The following is a 15470-nucleotide window of genomic DNA, read 5'->3' on the forward strand; positions in this document are numbered from 1 at the left end:
TGGACTATTAAAACAATCCAAACTTTTGAAATAACATTAACAATATGGTGCTCCGTAGAGCAGGTACAACTTAAAATAAAAAAAAAAAAAAAAAAATGATAACTGTATAGAAACGCACAGAAATGTCAGGTAAACAAGGCCTAACACAGGCGGCTGATACAATCAATAAGAAGAAAAAAGAGAGGAAAAGAAGAAGAAAGAGGGAGAGGGGAGAGAGAAAAAAAAAAAAAAAAAAAAGGGAGGGGAGAAGGGGGAGAGGGAGAGGGGTAAGGTTCCATCAATAGGGGGAGGAGGAAGAGGGCAAGGGGGGAGGGGAAGGGGACAAGGCGCCAGCGAGTGGGGTCCAGTTCCATCATGGCTCAAGCCATTCGGATTTCACCTTCGCTCCAAAGTTGGAGCAACAGTTCGTGGGTGTCCAGTTTGCCTATACGGGCATAGTGATATCTTTCCAAGCGTAAGAGGTTGGTCACCCCCTGTTTCCACTCCGAAGTCAGGGGGATTTGGGTCGTTTTCCATTTGGCAGGTATCAAGTTTTTAGCGCTTGTCAACATCAGCAACAGCAGTGTTCTCTTGATCATATCCGGAATCTTTGTGGGAAAGTGAAACAATAATGTCTCCATGGTTTTTGGTATTTCTAGGTTCAGTGTCAAATGGATGTGCTCCCACACCTCCCTCCAGAACACATCCAGCATAGGACAATCCCACCAGATATGTGTCAAGGAACCCACCTCGCCGCACCCCCTCCAGCACTTGTCTGAGGAGTTAGGGTAGATTTTTTTGAGACGAGATGGCGTGAGGTACCATCTGCTCAGAACCTTATATTGTGATTCCTGTATACGCGCGGACACAGACACCGTTCTGGTGGCTCGGAAAATCCTTTGCCACTCCTGCGGCTCCAGTTCAACCCCCAGCTCCCGGTGCCACTGTCTAGTGTACACCGGTAAGCTGTCAGTTCCTTTACATAAGATCCCGTAGATTTTTGAAATTAAATGCCTGGGCACTGTTTTCTGTGTACATAGTCCCTCAAAGAGTGTAAGGTCTCTTAGGAACAGTCGCTTATGTTTATGCGTTGTGATGTAATGGCCTATCTGCAGATACACAAACCAGGGGATCTCAATGGCGGGTTCGCCCGACCTGAGCAATTTCCTCGGTTTCATGCTTCCATTCGCCACAAATTCTCCCACGTGATTGTTGGCAAATTGTAACTGAGCAGTTGTCACCTGAGTCTGTAATGGTATGTGTCAGGGTTTCCATAAACCGGTGTCAGTGGGGAAAAAACTGTGGATATGTGTGTTTCTGTGCGTACAGACCTGTCCCATTCCTCCAAGACCACTTTGGTCAAGGGGTATCTTTCCACCTCTGCGGGCCTGAATTTTTTATCTAACCAGGGAAGGGAGGCAAGACCCCCCAGCTGGAGGACACCAGCTTCCAGCGCAATCCAATCTTTTTGAGGGTCGTTGTGGCACCACTCAACCAACCTCTGGAGAAGAACAGCCCTTCTGTAAAAAGATACATTAGGGAGCCCTTGTCCACCCTCATCCCTAGGGAGATACATAGTTCTTCTATTTATTCTGGGCTTAACATCCTTCCATATATAGTCTTCTATCAGATTTTGCAGAGAGGGGAGAAAGGAGCGTGGAAGAGGACATTCATCTTAATGACGCCTATCCTCCCCAGCCAAGAGATCATTTTGTGTTTCCACACCGAGAGATCATTCGAGATATTTTTCCTAAGAGCTGCATAATTGGTCTCGTACATAACCGAGGTCTCTGCAGAGAGCTCAACTCCGAGGTACTTCAGCGAGACAGTGTTCAGGACAAAAGGGCTATAAGTCTTGAGCCAAGTCAGGGTGGTAGGGGTCAGGTTAATGCTTAGTAATTCCGACTTGGTGTTATTAAGGAGAAAATTCGATACAACCCCATATTTATGGAACTCGTCCAACAGTGCCGGAATCGAGGATTCAATTTCGGAGATAGTAAACAAGAGATCATCAGCATACATAGCAATCTTGTATTCCTTATTATTTACGTGGACCCCCTGCACTAACATGTTGGCTCTGATGCTGCACGCAAGCGCCTCTACCGAGATGGCAAACAGTAGGGGGGACAATGGACACCCCTGCCTGGTGCCATTGGTGATCTTAAAGGGGGAGGAAAGGATATTATTCACCTTAACTCTGGCATTAGGTGTTGAGTACAATGCAAATGTCATACTCAGGAATTTCTTCCCGAATCCCAACTTTTCCATTACACTTCTGAGGAATTGCCAATTCACCCTATCAAACGCCTTTTCGGCATCGGTTGACAGTAAGGCTATAGGTTGGGCACTATTTTTAGAATATTCAATTAGTTGTAGAACTTTTAGGGTATTGTCCCTCGCCTCCCTTCCCGGGACAAACCCCACCTGATCTTGTGAAATCAAAGTGGGTAGGATAGTGTTTACTCTGTTTGCCAGGGTTTTAGCTAAAAGTTTGACGTCTGTGTTGAGTAATGAGATAGGTCTGTAGCTTTGAGGGAAGTCTGTGGGTTTGCCCGGTTTTGGCAACACAGTTATATATGCAGTCAACATTGATGAAGGTAGTGTCTCTAGGTCAGATGTACTGTTAAATAAATTTTGTATATATGGGAGTAAGATTGGTAAAAAAGCTTTATAATATCGGGCTCCAAAGCCATCAGGGCCTGGGCTCTTCCCAGATGGTAGGTCTAACAAAGCGGCCTGTATTTCTTCTTGCATAAGGGGAGTGTCAAGGGAGCAAGCAATTTCGTTCGGCATAGTGTTCATATGTATGTCCTCCAGATACTTTGCTATCGCTAGCGGTTCCTGTTGTGTGTTAGGTGTATTGGCTATCGCAGTGGCTCTCAGGTTATATAATTGGCTATAGTAATTACGGAATGTCTCCGCAATGTTTGGGCTGTCTTTGTGTGTTTTACCAGTTTTGTCTTTAATTGTGTGAACGTATGTTTTAAGTTGAGAACGTTTGAGGGCCCTGGCCAGTAATTTACCCGCCTTGTCTCCCCCTTCGTAGTATGTTTGTTTAAGCAGCAGTGCTTTCCTCTGATTTTCTTCCTGTAATAATTGTTTAAAGTCTGTCCTAGATTGTGATAGTTCAGCCAACAAAGCGGCATCTGTCGGGGCCTTTTTATGACGTTCCTCCAGTCTTCCTATCTGCAAGAGCGTATTATTATATTTTTCCCTAGCCTGTTTTATCCTCCTACTTTTATGGTCTATCAGGAGCCCTCTCATAACACATTTGTGCGCTTCCCAAATTGTTGTCAGAGGGAGGTCCTCAGTCACATTTAAAGCAAAAAACTCAGTCATTTTGGTAGATATGTCCTCTTTGATAAGCGGGCAGTCCAGTAAGGAGTCGTCTAGGCGCCATAAGAATGGCGTTGCTGGAGTGTTTGGCCAGTGCATTAAGCACGATACCGGGGCATGGTCTGACCATGTGATAGGGGTGATGTCGCTATTTGTGGTATATGCGATGCCCTGGGAGTCAGTAAAAAAGTAGTCAATTCGCGAGTATTTCAGATGTGGGCTAGAGTAGTAAGTAAAGTCAGATTCCGTCGGGTGCAATGTACGCCACACATCGTGTAATAGATGTGTCTTCATCGTGTTATTTATATGTTTTAGGATATGGTGCGGGACGCTAGACACCCCATTTGATGTGTCCAACTTAGGGATTAGTGGTGCATTGAAGTCGCCTCCCATAATCACCACCCCCTTAGAGAGCTCTAAGAGTCTCGAGGAAAGTGTTCTGAAAAAAACGTGTTGTGCAGTATTCGGTGCATAAACATTTACTAGGGTAACTGGCCTACCGTACAAGAGACCCATCACGATAAGGTACCTACCCTCTTTGTCTCGTTCTACTGTTTGTGCCTGAAAGGGAACATTATGATGTATGAGTATTCCTACTCCATTGTGTTTGTGTGGGCCTGAAGCAAAGATTGCAACCGGGTATCTGTGGTTAAGCCATCTCGGTTCTTTATGCTTGGTAAAGTGGGTTTCCTGTAAGAAAAACAGGTCTCCCCGCATTCTATGGAGTTCACGTGAGACTATAGAGCGCTTACCAGGACTGTTAAGTCCTTTTACATTAACAGTAATGAATTTAGTTGGATGAACCCTCGGGTCCCTCTCGGCGGGCGCCATGTGGAGGAGAGGGAGGGGGTGAGAGAGGAGGAGAGAAAAAAAAAAAGAAAAAAAAAAGGGGGGGGGGGGGAAAGATGGGAGAGAAAAAGGTGGTTAGGGAGAGGGGATGGTGATGGGAGAGAGAACAGAAGAACAGAAAGTAAGGGAACAAAAGAGAGAGGAGTCTAGAAAAGAAGTAAGTCAGGAGACACAACAATTAAACAATACAGTGTATACTTCGTGTGTGACTAAAACACACAACCACAAGTGACACTAGCAATGAAATAAAAAGGAAAATTCTAAAGGGTATGTGCCTTTGGCTAGTCATATTATTTAAAATAAAAAGGAAATGAGCTACTATGGAAAAGTGCATATAGAAATAACATTTGGAAACAACACCCAGCTATAACTTAGGGTACTGAGAAATATCAGATGAACCGAGGGGGGGGGGAATATAAGGGGAGGAGGGGAACCGTAAGGGTTCCTATAGACATAAGTCTAACTAGGGCTGATAAATGTTAATTGTGACAGATATATTTCACTTATGAGTACGTTCACAGGGGTTAAAAAGGCCTCATCCATAAACATTTAGTTTGCTACAGGACACAGTAAAGTGGAGATATGGGTAGAAAATTAAGGGTACCAAACATGAGAGTAACTTAAACATTTACAAACAGTGCAGACAATATATAGAAAACATTTATGGCTATTGCCCATTACCATAGTCTTGAACATATCTTTCGTGCCCGTAAGGGCCAGGAAGCAGTCCATTTCAGTGAACTCTGTGAAATAAAAGTAAGATTAAGGCAATTGAATGATAGTGTGTTCTCACACTTGCTACAGCAAGTCCTCCTGAGGTCTGTTCGTTAGTTGTTGGCCATCAGAGTCTGGAACTGGAATACCCAGGGTAGAACAAAAGGCGTCTAAGTCCTTTATAGATCTGTAGACGGCCGACGATCCATTGTTGGTAGCCACTATGCATGTTGGGAATCCCCACCTGTATTGTATTTTGTTGCTTTGTAATGAGGTGGTAAGAAACCTCAACTCCCTGCGTTTTTGGAGAGTCGCAGGGCAGAGATCCGAGAACAGTTGAAGAGTGATACCAACATGTTGGATTGGTTGCTTATTCCTGCAGTGGCGTAAAATCTCATCTTTATCCTTGAAGTTTAAAAGCTTGAGGATGACATCCCTTTCTATGGTGATCTCCGGTGACATGGGGGTGCCCTTGATTACCCTGAATAAGTCCTGTAAATAACCCTGCAGAGCAGTGGAGTTAACACTCTCAGGGATACCCCTGATGCGCAAGTTATTCCGCCTCCCACGGTTATCCAGATCCTCAATTCTTTCTAGTAAGTTCTGTATAGCATTAGTGTTCTGCTGTACTTGGGGAATTGTTTCTTTTATTTGGGCCTGCATAGTTGTCTGAGAGTGTTCAATATCTGTGACCCTTTGAGTTAAAACAGATACATCTTTACGTAGTTCCCCAAACAGATTTTTGATCTCACTCGCTATTTCCTTAATATCTTGTTTGGATGACAGATTTTTCAAGTCCTCCTTTGTGACATATGGTGTTGGAGGTGTAGGGTCAGGGAGAGCGTGGTCAGGGTCTGCTACACTAGGCCCTGGCTGAAGCGTGTTATCCTCAGAGGTCTGGGGCTCTATCCCTTTCAAGTAATGATTCATGTTCCTAGTTTTAGTGTTCTTTTCCCCCAAGCCAGCTTTCCTATGTGCCATTGTAGTCTTAATTTATACTTATATAGTGGGTATAAGCAGCTTATGATGCAAAGCCAGTTGGTAGATAAGTTCAGAAAAAGAAGATGCAGTAAACAGAAAAAATAATGGTGCTTTTTGTTTTTATTAAGCCCCCTATTTCTTTATACAGATGTCCGGTTTGCAGAGACAATGTACAAATTAGCAGTGGTCTTAATCCCACAGGGTTGTGTGCTTAGGACAATAAGTGGATTATGCCCAGTTCCCTGTATATCTCCCAACCCGGTCTGGCCAGGGAGTTAGCAGTGTAGGGAAGCGTACTCACCGGAACACAAGTTTCTCAGCTATCAACGCTCCGGGCAGGGGGAAGAGGCTCCGCGGCCTCCTTTATTCCAGGCTTTTCAGGCACTCCACGTGGGCGACCGCTCCAATGGTCGGATCTGGGTGCTATGTAGAAGGCGGGTAAGTTAGCCGTGTCACCGCCAAGTAAAGGTACTTCACCTGCAGGCCTTAAGAGACAGTCCGCGCTGCATATGTGAATGTGCCCAGGTCACAGGGGTGCAGGATTTAGACAACAATCCCGGCTTGAGTTATGTGTAGGGTGTTGTTCTCTTCAAAGAGTCGGGTGTTGCCGGGTATTATACAGGCCCGCGGCCCACAGCTGCAGCGATGCGGTAGGCTCGCCGGACTTCAGTGTGCCCTTGAAAAGTAAATTTCTTCACAGAGATGTGTCCCCCTCGGTTCAGTAAGGGTATTTATGAAATTTGTAGCTCAATTGTGGGCATTTAGATATAGTAGACTAGCCTTTGGCTCAGGAGCTCTACACAATTGCGGCCATTATCCTGCACAGCCAGGCTCCGCCCACTGGACCTACTTTTTAATACTCTGTCTCTGTTTTTATCCCAAAGTTGGCTCCCAATTTGACTCCCATTATGGCCGAATTAGATTATGGGCTTTCTGCCTGACTCCACTGTAAAAGTGAGGTTGGCAGAAAGCCCCTTCACCTCCTCCTCCTTCCTTCCACATTCTCCGTTAATCAAGGCAGAGTACCAAAATTAGGGCCGGAAAAGAAATATGAAGTGGGCTCAAGATGAATGACCGCTCCATTGTCCACTCCATCCTACCAACCACCTCAGAGGGGAGATTGGGCTTGGGCATTCATCTTTTGCTCACTTGTGCCCTTTTTTCTTTTGCTACAGGTGTGTTTCTGATACTAGAGTATGCATAATAAGTATTGCACTTCTCATATTCATCCACATCCTCACATTCATCCACAAATAATTCTTAAACTCCCTAACACTTTATGCAACTACTTCATACTGTTCTCTACCATCATCACACCTTCACTATAAATCAGTCCTCATGTAAAAACCTCAACTTTAAATACAAACATTTCTGAATAGCAGTGATATAAGAATCACATTCTGTGCCAGGTTGCATAAGGCATTTTCCCTGGACCTACTTTTTAATATTCTGTCTCTGTTTTTATCCCAAATTTGGCTCCCAATTTGGCTCCCAATATGGCCGAATTAGATTATGGGCTTTCTGTCTGACTCCACTGTAAAAGTGAGGTTGGCAGAAAGCCCCTTCACCTCCTCCTCCTTCCTTCCACATTCTCCGTTAATCAAGGCAGAGTACCAAAAGTAGGGCCGGAAAAGAAATATGAAGTGGGCTCAAGGTGAATGACCATTCCATTGTCCACTCCATCCTACCAACCACCTCAGAGGGGAGATTGGACTTGGGAATTCATCTTTTGCTCATTCGTGCCTTTTTTCCTTTTGCTACAGGTGTGTTTCTTATACTAGAGATTGCATAATAAGAATTTCACTTCTCATATTCATCCACATCCTCACATTCATCCACAAATAATTCTTAAGCTCTCTAACACTTTATACAACTACTTCATACTGTTCTCTACCATCATCATACCTTCACTGTAATTCAGTCCTCATGTAAAAACTTCAACTTTAAATACAAACGCTTCTGTATAGCAGTAATATAAGAATTACATTCTGTGCCGGGTTGCATTTAAAGGCATTTTCAATGGACCTACGCTTTAATACTCTGCCTCTCTTTTTTATCCCAAATTTGGCTCCCAATTTGGCTCCCAATATGGCCGAATTAGATTATGGGCTTTCTGCCTGACTCCACTGTAAAAGTGAGGTCGGCAGAAAGCCCCTTCACCTCCTCCTCCTTCCTTCCACATTCTCCGTTAATCAAGGAAGAGTACCAAAAGTAGGGCCGGAAAAGAAATATGAAGTGGGCTCAAGATGAATGACCGCTCCATTGTCCACTCCATCCTACCAACCACCTCAGAGGGGAGATTGGGCTTGGGCATTCATCTTTTGCTCACTCGTGCCTTTTTTCCTTTTGCTACAGGTGTGTTTCTTATACTAGAGATTGCATAATAAGAATTTCACTTCTCATATTCATCCACATCCTCACATTTATCCACAAATAATTCTTAAGCTCTCTAACACTTTATACAACTACTTCATACTGTTCTCTACCATCATCATACCTTCACTATAATTCAGTCCTCATGTAAAAACCTCAACTATAAATACAAACACTTCTGTATAGCAGTAATATAAGAATCACATTCTGTGCCAGGTTGCATTTAAAGGCATTTTCACTGGACCTACTTTTTAATACTCTGTCTCTGTTTTTATCCCAAATTTGGCTCCCAATTTTGCTCCCATTATGGCCCAATTAGATTATGGGCTTTCTGCCTGACTCCACTGTAAAAGTGAGGTTGGCAGAAAGCCCCTTCACCCCCTCCTCCTTTCTTTCACATTCTCCGTTAATCAAGGCAGAGTACCAAAATTAGGGCCGGAAAAGAAATATGAAGTGGGCTCAAGATGAATGACCGCTCCATTGTCCACTCCATCCTACCAACCACCTCAGAGGGGAGATTGGGCTTGGGCATTCATCTTTTGCTCACTTGTGCCTTTTTTCTTTTGCTACAGGTGTGTTTCTGATACTAGAGTATGCATAATAAGTATTGCACTTCTCATATTCATCCACATCCTCACATTCATCCACAAATAATTCTTAAACTCCCTAACACTTTATGCAACTACTTCATACTGTTCTCTACCATCATCATACCTTCACTATAAATCAGTCCTCATGTAAAAACCTCAACTTTAAATACAAACATTTCTGAATAGTAGTAATATAAAAATCACATTCTGTGCCAGGTTGCATAAGGCATTTTCCCTGGACCTACTTTTTAATACTCTGTCTCTGTTTTTATCCCAAATTTGGCTCCCCATATGGCCGAATTAGATTATGGGCTTTCTGTCTGACTCCACTGTAAAAGTGAGGTCAGCAGAAAGCCCCTTCACCTCCTCCTCCTTCCTTCCACATTCTCCGTTAATCAAGGCAGAGTACCAAAAGTAGGGCCGGAAAAGAAATATGAAGTGGGCTCAAGGTGAATGACCGTTCCATTGTCCACTCCATCCTACCAACCACCTCAGAGGGGAGATTGGGCTTGGGAATTCATCTTTTGCTCATTCATGCCTTTTTTCCTTTTGCTACAGGTGTGTTTCTTATACTAGAGATTGCATAATAAGAATTTCACTTCTCATATTCATCCACATCCTCACATCCATCCACAAATAATTCTTAAACTCTCTAACACTTTATACAACTACTTCATACTGTTCTCTACCATCATCATACCTTCACTATAATTCAGTCCTCATGTAAAAACCTCAACTATAAATACAAACACTTCTGTATAGCAGTAATATAAGAATCACATTCTGTGCCAGGTTGCATTTAAAGGCATTTTCACTGGACCTACTTTTTAATACTCTGTCTCTGTTTTTATCCCAAATTTGGCTCCCAATTTTGCTCCCATTATGGCCCAATTAGATTATGGGCTTTCTGCCTGACTCCACTGTAAAAGTGAGGTTGGCAGAAAGCCCCTTCACCCCCTCCTCCTTTCTTCCACATTCTCCGTTAATCAAGGCAGAGTACCAAAATTAGGGCCGGAAAAGAAATATGAAGTGGGCTCAAGATGAATGACCGCTCCATTGTCCACTCCATCCTACCAACCACCTCAGAGGGGAGATTGGGCTTGGGCATTCATCTTTTGCTCACTCGTGCCTTTTTTCTTTTGCTACAGGTGTGTTTCTGATACTAGAGTATGCATTATAAGTATTGCACTTCTCATATTCATCCACATCCTCACATTCATCCACAAATAATTCTTAAACTCCCTAACACTTTATGCAACTACTTCATACTGTTCTCTACCATCATCATACCTTCACTATAAGTCTATCAGTCCTCATGTAAAACCTCAACTTTAAATACAAACATTTCTGAATAGCAGTAATATAAGAATCACATTCTGTGCCAGGTTGCATAAGGCATTTTCCCTGGACCTACTTTTTAATACTCTGTCTCTGTTTTTATCCCAAATTTGGCTCCCCATATGGCCGAATTAGATTATGGGCTTTCTGTCTGACTCCACTGTAAAAGTGAGGTCAGCAGAAAGCCCCTTCACCTCCTCCTCCTTCCTTCCACATTCTCCGTTAATCAAGGCAGAGTACCAAAAGTAGGGCCGGAAAAGAAATATGAAGTGGGCTCAAGGTGAATGACCGTTCCATTGTCCACTCCATCCTACCAACCACCTCAGAGGGGAGATTGGGCTTGGGAATTCATCTTTTGCTCATTCGTGCCTTTTTTCCTTTTGCTACAGGTGTGTTTCTTATACTAGAGATTGCATAATAAGAATTTCACTTCTCATATTCATCCACATCCTCACATCCATCCACAAATAATTCTTAAACTCTCTAACACTTTATACAACTACTTCATACTGTTCTCTACCATCATCATACCTTCACTGTAATTCAGTCCTCATGTAAAAACCTCAACTTTAAAAACAAACGCTTCTGTATAGCAGTAATATAAGAATCACATTCTGTGCCAGGTTGCATTTAAAGGCATTTTCACTGGACCTACTTTTTAATACTCTGCCTCTCTTTTTTATCCCAAATTTGGCTCCCAATTTGGCTCCCAATTTGGCCGAATTAGATTATGGGCTTTCTGCCTGACTCCACTGTAAAAGTGAGGTCGGCAGAAAGCCCCTTCACCTCCTCCTCCTTCCTTCCACATTCTCCGTTAATCAAGGAAGAGTACCAAAAGTAGGGCCGGAAAAGAAATATGAAGTGGGCTCAAGATGAATGACCGCTCCATTGTCCACTCCATCCTACCAACCACCTCAGAGGGGAGATTGGGCTTGGGCATTCATCTTTTGCTCACTCGTGCCTTTTTTCCTTTTGCTACAGGTGTGTTTCTGATACTAGAGATTGCATAATAAGAATTTCACTTCTCATATTCATCCACATCCTCACATTCATCCACAAATAATTCTTAAACTCCCTAACACTTTATGCAACTACTTCATACTGTTCTCTACCATCATCATACCTTCACTATAAATCAGTCCTCATGTAAAAACCTCAACTTTAAATACAAACATTTCTGAATAGCAGTAATATAAGAATCACATTCTGTGCCAGGTTCCATAAGGCATTTTCCCTGGACCTACTTTTTAATACTCTGTCTCTGTTTTTATCCCAAATTTGGCTCCCAATTTAGCTCCCAATATGGCCGAATTAGATTATGGGCTTTCTGTCTGACTCCACTGTAAAAGTGAGGTCGGCAGAAAGCCCCTTCACCTCCTCCTCCTTCCTTCCACATTCTCCGTTAATCAAGGCAGAGTACCAAAAGTAGGGCTGGAAAAGAAATATGAAGTGGGCTCAAGGTGAATGACCGTTCCATTGTCCACTCCATCCTACCAACCACCTCAGAGGGGAGATTGGGCTTGGGAATTCATCTTTTGCTCATTCGTGCCTTTTTTCCTTTTGCTACAGGTGTGTTTCTTATACTAGAGATTGCATAATAAGAATTTAACTTCTCATATTCATCTACATCCTCACATTCATCCACAAATAATTCTTAAACTCCCTAACACTTTATGCAACTACTTCATACTGTTCTCTACCATCATCATACCTTCACTATAAATCAGTCCTCATGTAAAAACCTCAACTTTAAATACAAACATTTCTGAATAGCAGTAATATAAGAATCACATTCTGTGCCAGGTTCCATAAGGCATTTTCCCTGGACCTACTTTTTAATACTCTGTCTCTGTTTTTATCCCAAATTTGGCTCCCAATTTAGCTCCCAATATGGCCGAATTAGATTATGGGCTTTCTGTCTGACTCCACTGTAAAAGTGAGGTCGGCAGAAAGCCCCTTCACCTCCTCCTCCTTCCTTCCACATTCTCCGTTAATCAAGGCAGAGTACCAAAAGTAGGGCTGGAAAAGAAATATGAAGTGGGCTCAAGGTGAATGACCGTTCCATTGTCCACTCCATCCTACCAACCACCTCAGAGGGGAGATTGGGCTTGGGAATTCATCTTTTGCTCATTCGTGCCTTTTTTCCTTTTGCTACAGGTGTGTTTCTTATACTAGAGATTGCATGATAAGAATTTCACTTCTCATATTCATCCACATCCTCACATCCATTCACAAATAATTCTTAAACTCTCTAACACTTTATACAACTACTTCATACTGTTCTCTACCATCATCATACCTTCACTGTAATTCAGTCCTCATGTAAAAACCTCAACTTTAAATACAAACGCTTCTGTATAGCAGTAATATAAGAATTACATTCTGTGCCAGGTTGCATTTAAAGGCATTTTCACTGGACCTACATTTTAATACTCTGCCTCTCTTTTTTATCCAAAATTTGGCTCCCAATTTGGCTCCCTATATGGCCGAATTAGATTATGGGCTTTCTGCCTGACTCCACTGTAAAAGTGAGGTCGGCAGAAATCCCCTTCACCTCCTCCTCCTTCCTTCCACATTCTCCGTTAATCAAGGAAGAGTACCAAAAGTAGGGCCGGAAAAGAAATATGAAGTGGGCTCAAGATGAATGACCGCTCCATTGTCCACTCCATCCTACCAACCACCTCAGAGGGGAGATTGGGCTTGGGCATTCATCTTTTGCTCACTCGTGCCTTTTTTCTTTTTATACAACTACTTCATACTGTTCTCTACCATCATCATACCTTCACTATAATTCAGTCCTCATGTAAAAACCTCAACTATAAATACAAACACTTCTGTATAGCAGTAATATAAGAATCACATTCTGTGCCAGGTTGCATTTAAAGGCATTTTCACTGGACCTACTTTTTAATACTCTGTCTCTGTTTTTATCCCAAATTTGGCTCCCAATTTTGCTCCCATTATGGCCCAATTAGATTATGGGCTTTCTGCCTGACTCCACTGTAAAAGTGAGGTTGGCAGAAAGCCCCTTCACCCCCTCCTCCTTTCTTTCACATTCTCCGTTAATCAAGGCAGAGTACCAAAATTAGGGCCGGAAAAGAAATATGAAGTGGGCTCAAGATGAATGACCGCTCCATTGTCCACTCCATCCTACCAACCACCTCAGAGGGGAGATTGGGCTTGGGCATTCATCTTTTGCTAACTCGTGCCTTTTTTCTTTTGCTACAGGTGTGTTTCTGATACTAGAGTATGCATAATAAGTATTGCACTTCTCATATTCATCCACATCCTCACATTCATCCACAAATAATTCTTAAACTCCCTAACACTTTATGCAACTACTTCATACTGTTCTCTACCATCATCATACCTTCACTATAAATCAGTCCTCATGTAAAAACCTCAACTTTAAATACAAACATTTCTGAATAGCAGTAATATAAGAATCACATTCTGTGCCAGGTTGCATAAGGCATTTTCCCTGGACCTACTTTTTAATACTCTGTCTCTGTTTTTATCCCAAATTTGGCTCCCCATATGGCCGAATTAGATTATGGGCTTTCTGTCTGACTCCACTGTAAAAGTGAGGTCAGCAGAAAGCCCCTTCACCTCCTCCTCCTTCCTTCCACATTCTCCGTTAATCAAGGCAGAGTACCAAAAGTAGGGCCGGAAAAGAAATATGAAGTGGGCTCAAGGTGAATGACCGTTCCATTGTCCACTCCATCCTACCAACCACCTCAGAGGGGAGATTGGGCTTGGGAATTCATCTTTTGCTCATTCGTGCCTTTTTTCCTTTTGCTACAGGTGTGTTTCTTATACTAGAGATTGCATAATAAGAATTTCACTTCTCATATTCATCCACATCCTCACATCCATCCACAAATAATTCTTAAACTCTCTAACACTTTATACAACTACTTCATACTGTTCTCTACCATCATCATACCTTCACTGTAATTCAGTCCTCATGTAAAAACCTCAACTTTAAAAACAAACGCTTCTGTATAGCAGTAATATAAGAATCACATTCTGTGCCAGGTTGCATTTAAAGGCATTTTCACTGGACCTACTTTTTAATACTCTGCCTCTCTTTTTTATCCCAAATTTGGCTCCCAATTTGGCTCCCAATATGGCCGAATTAGATTATGGGCTTTCTGCCTGACTCCACTGTAAAAGTGAGGTCGGCAGAAAGCCCCTTCACCTCCTCCTCCTTCCTTCCACATTCTCCGTTAATCAAGGAAGAGTACCAAAAGTAGGGCCGGAAAAGAAATATGAAGTGGGCTCAAGATGAATGACCGCTCCATTGTCCACTCCATCCTACCAACCACCTCAGAGGGGAGATTGGGCTTGGGCATTCATCTTTTGCTCACTCGTGCCTTTTTTCCTTTTGCTACAGGTGTGTTTCTGATACTAGAGATTGCATAATAAGAATTTCACTTCTCATATTCATCCACATCCTCACATTCATCCACAAATAATTCTTAAACTCCCTAACACTTTATGCAACTACTTCATACTGTTCTCTACCATCATCATACCTTCACTATAAATCAGTCCTCATGTAAAAACCTCAACTTTAAATACAAACATTTCTGAATAGCAGTAATATAAGAATCACATTCTGTGCCAGGTTCCATAAGGCATTTTCCCTGGACCTACTTTTTAATACTCTGTCTCTGTTTTTATCCCAAATTTGGCTCCCAATTTAGCTCCCAATATGGCCGAATTAGATTATGGGCTTTCTGTCTGACTCCACTGTAAAAGTGAGGTCGGCAGAAAGCCCCTTCACCTCCTCCTCCTTCCTTCCACATTCTCCGTTAATCAAGGCAGAGTACCAAAAGTAGGGCTGGAAAAGAAATATGAAGTGGGCTCAAGGTGAATGACCATTCCATTGTCCACTCCATCCTACCAACCACCTCAGAGGGGAGATTGGGCTTGGGAATTCATCTTTTGCTCATTCATGCCTTTTTTCCTTTTGCTACAGGTGTGTTTCTTATACTAGAGATTGCATGATAAGAATTTCACTTCTCATATTCATCCACATCCTCACATCCATTCACAAATAATTCTTAAACTCTCTAACACTTTATACAACTACTTCATACTGTTCTCTACCATCATCATACCTTCACTGTAATTCAGTCCTCATGTAAAAACCTCAACTTTAAATACAAACGCTTCTGTATAGCAGTAATATAAGAATTACATTCTGTGCCAGGTTGCATTTAAAGGCATTTTCACTGGACCTACATTTTAATACTCTGCCTCTCTTTTTTATCCCAAATTTGGCTCCCAATTTGGCTCCCAATA

The sequence above is a fragment of the Bombina bombina genome, chromosome 3 (assembly GCF_027579735.1).
Source record: "Bombina bombina isolate aBomBom1 chromosome 3, aBomBom1.pri, whole genome shotgun sequence".
NCBI lineage: Eukaryota > Metazoa > Chordata > Amphibia > Anura > Bombinatoridae > Bombina > Bombina bombina.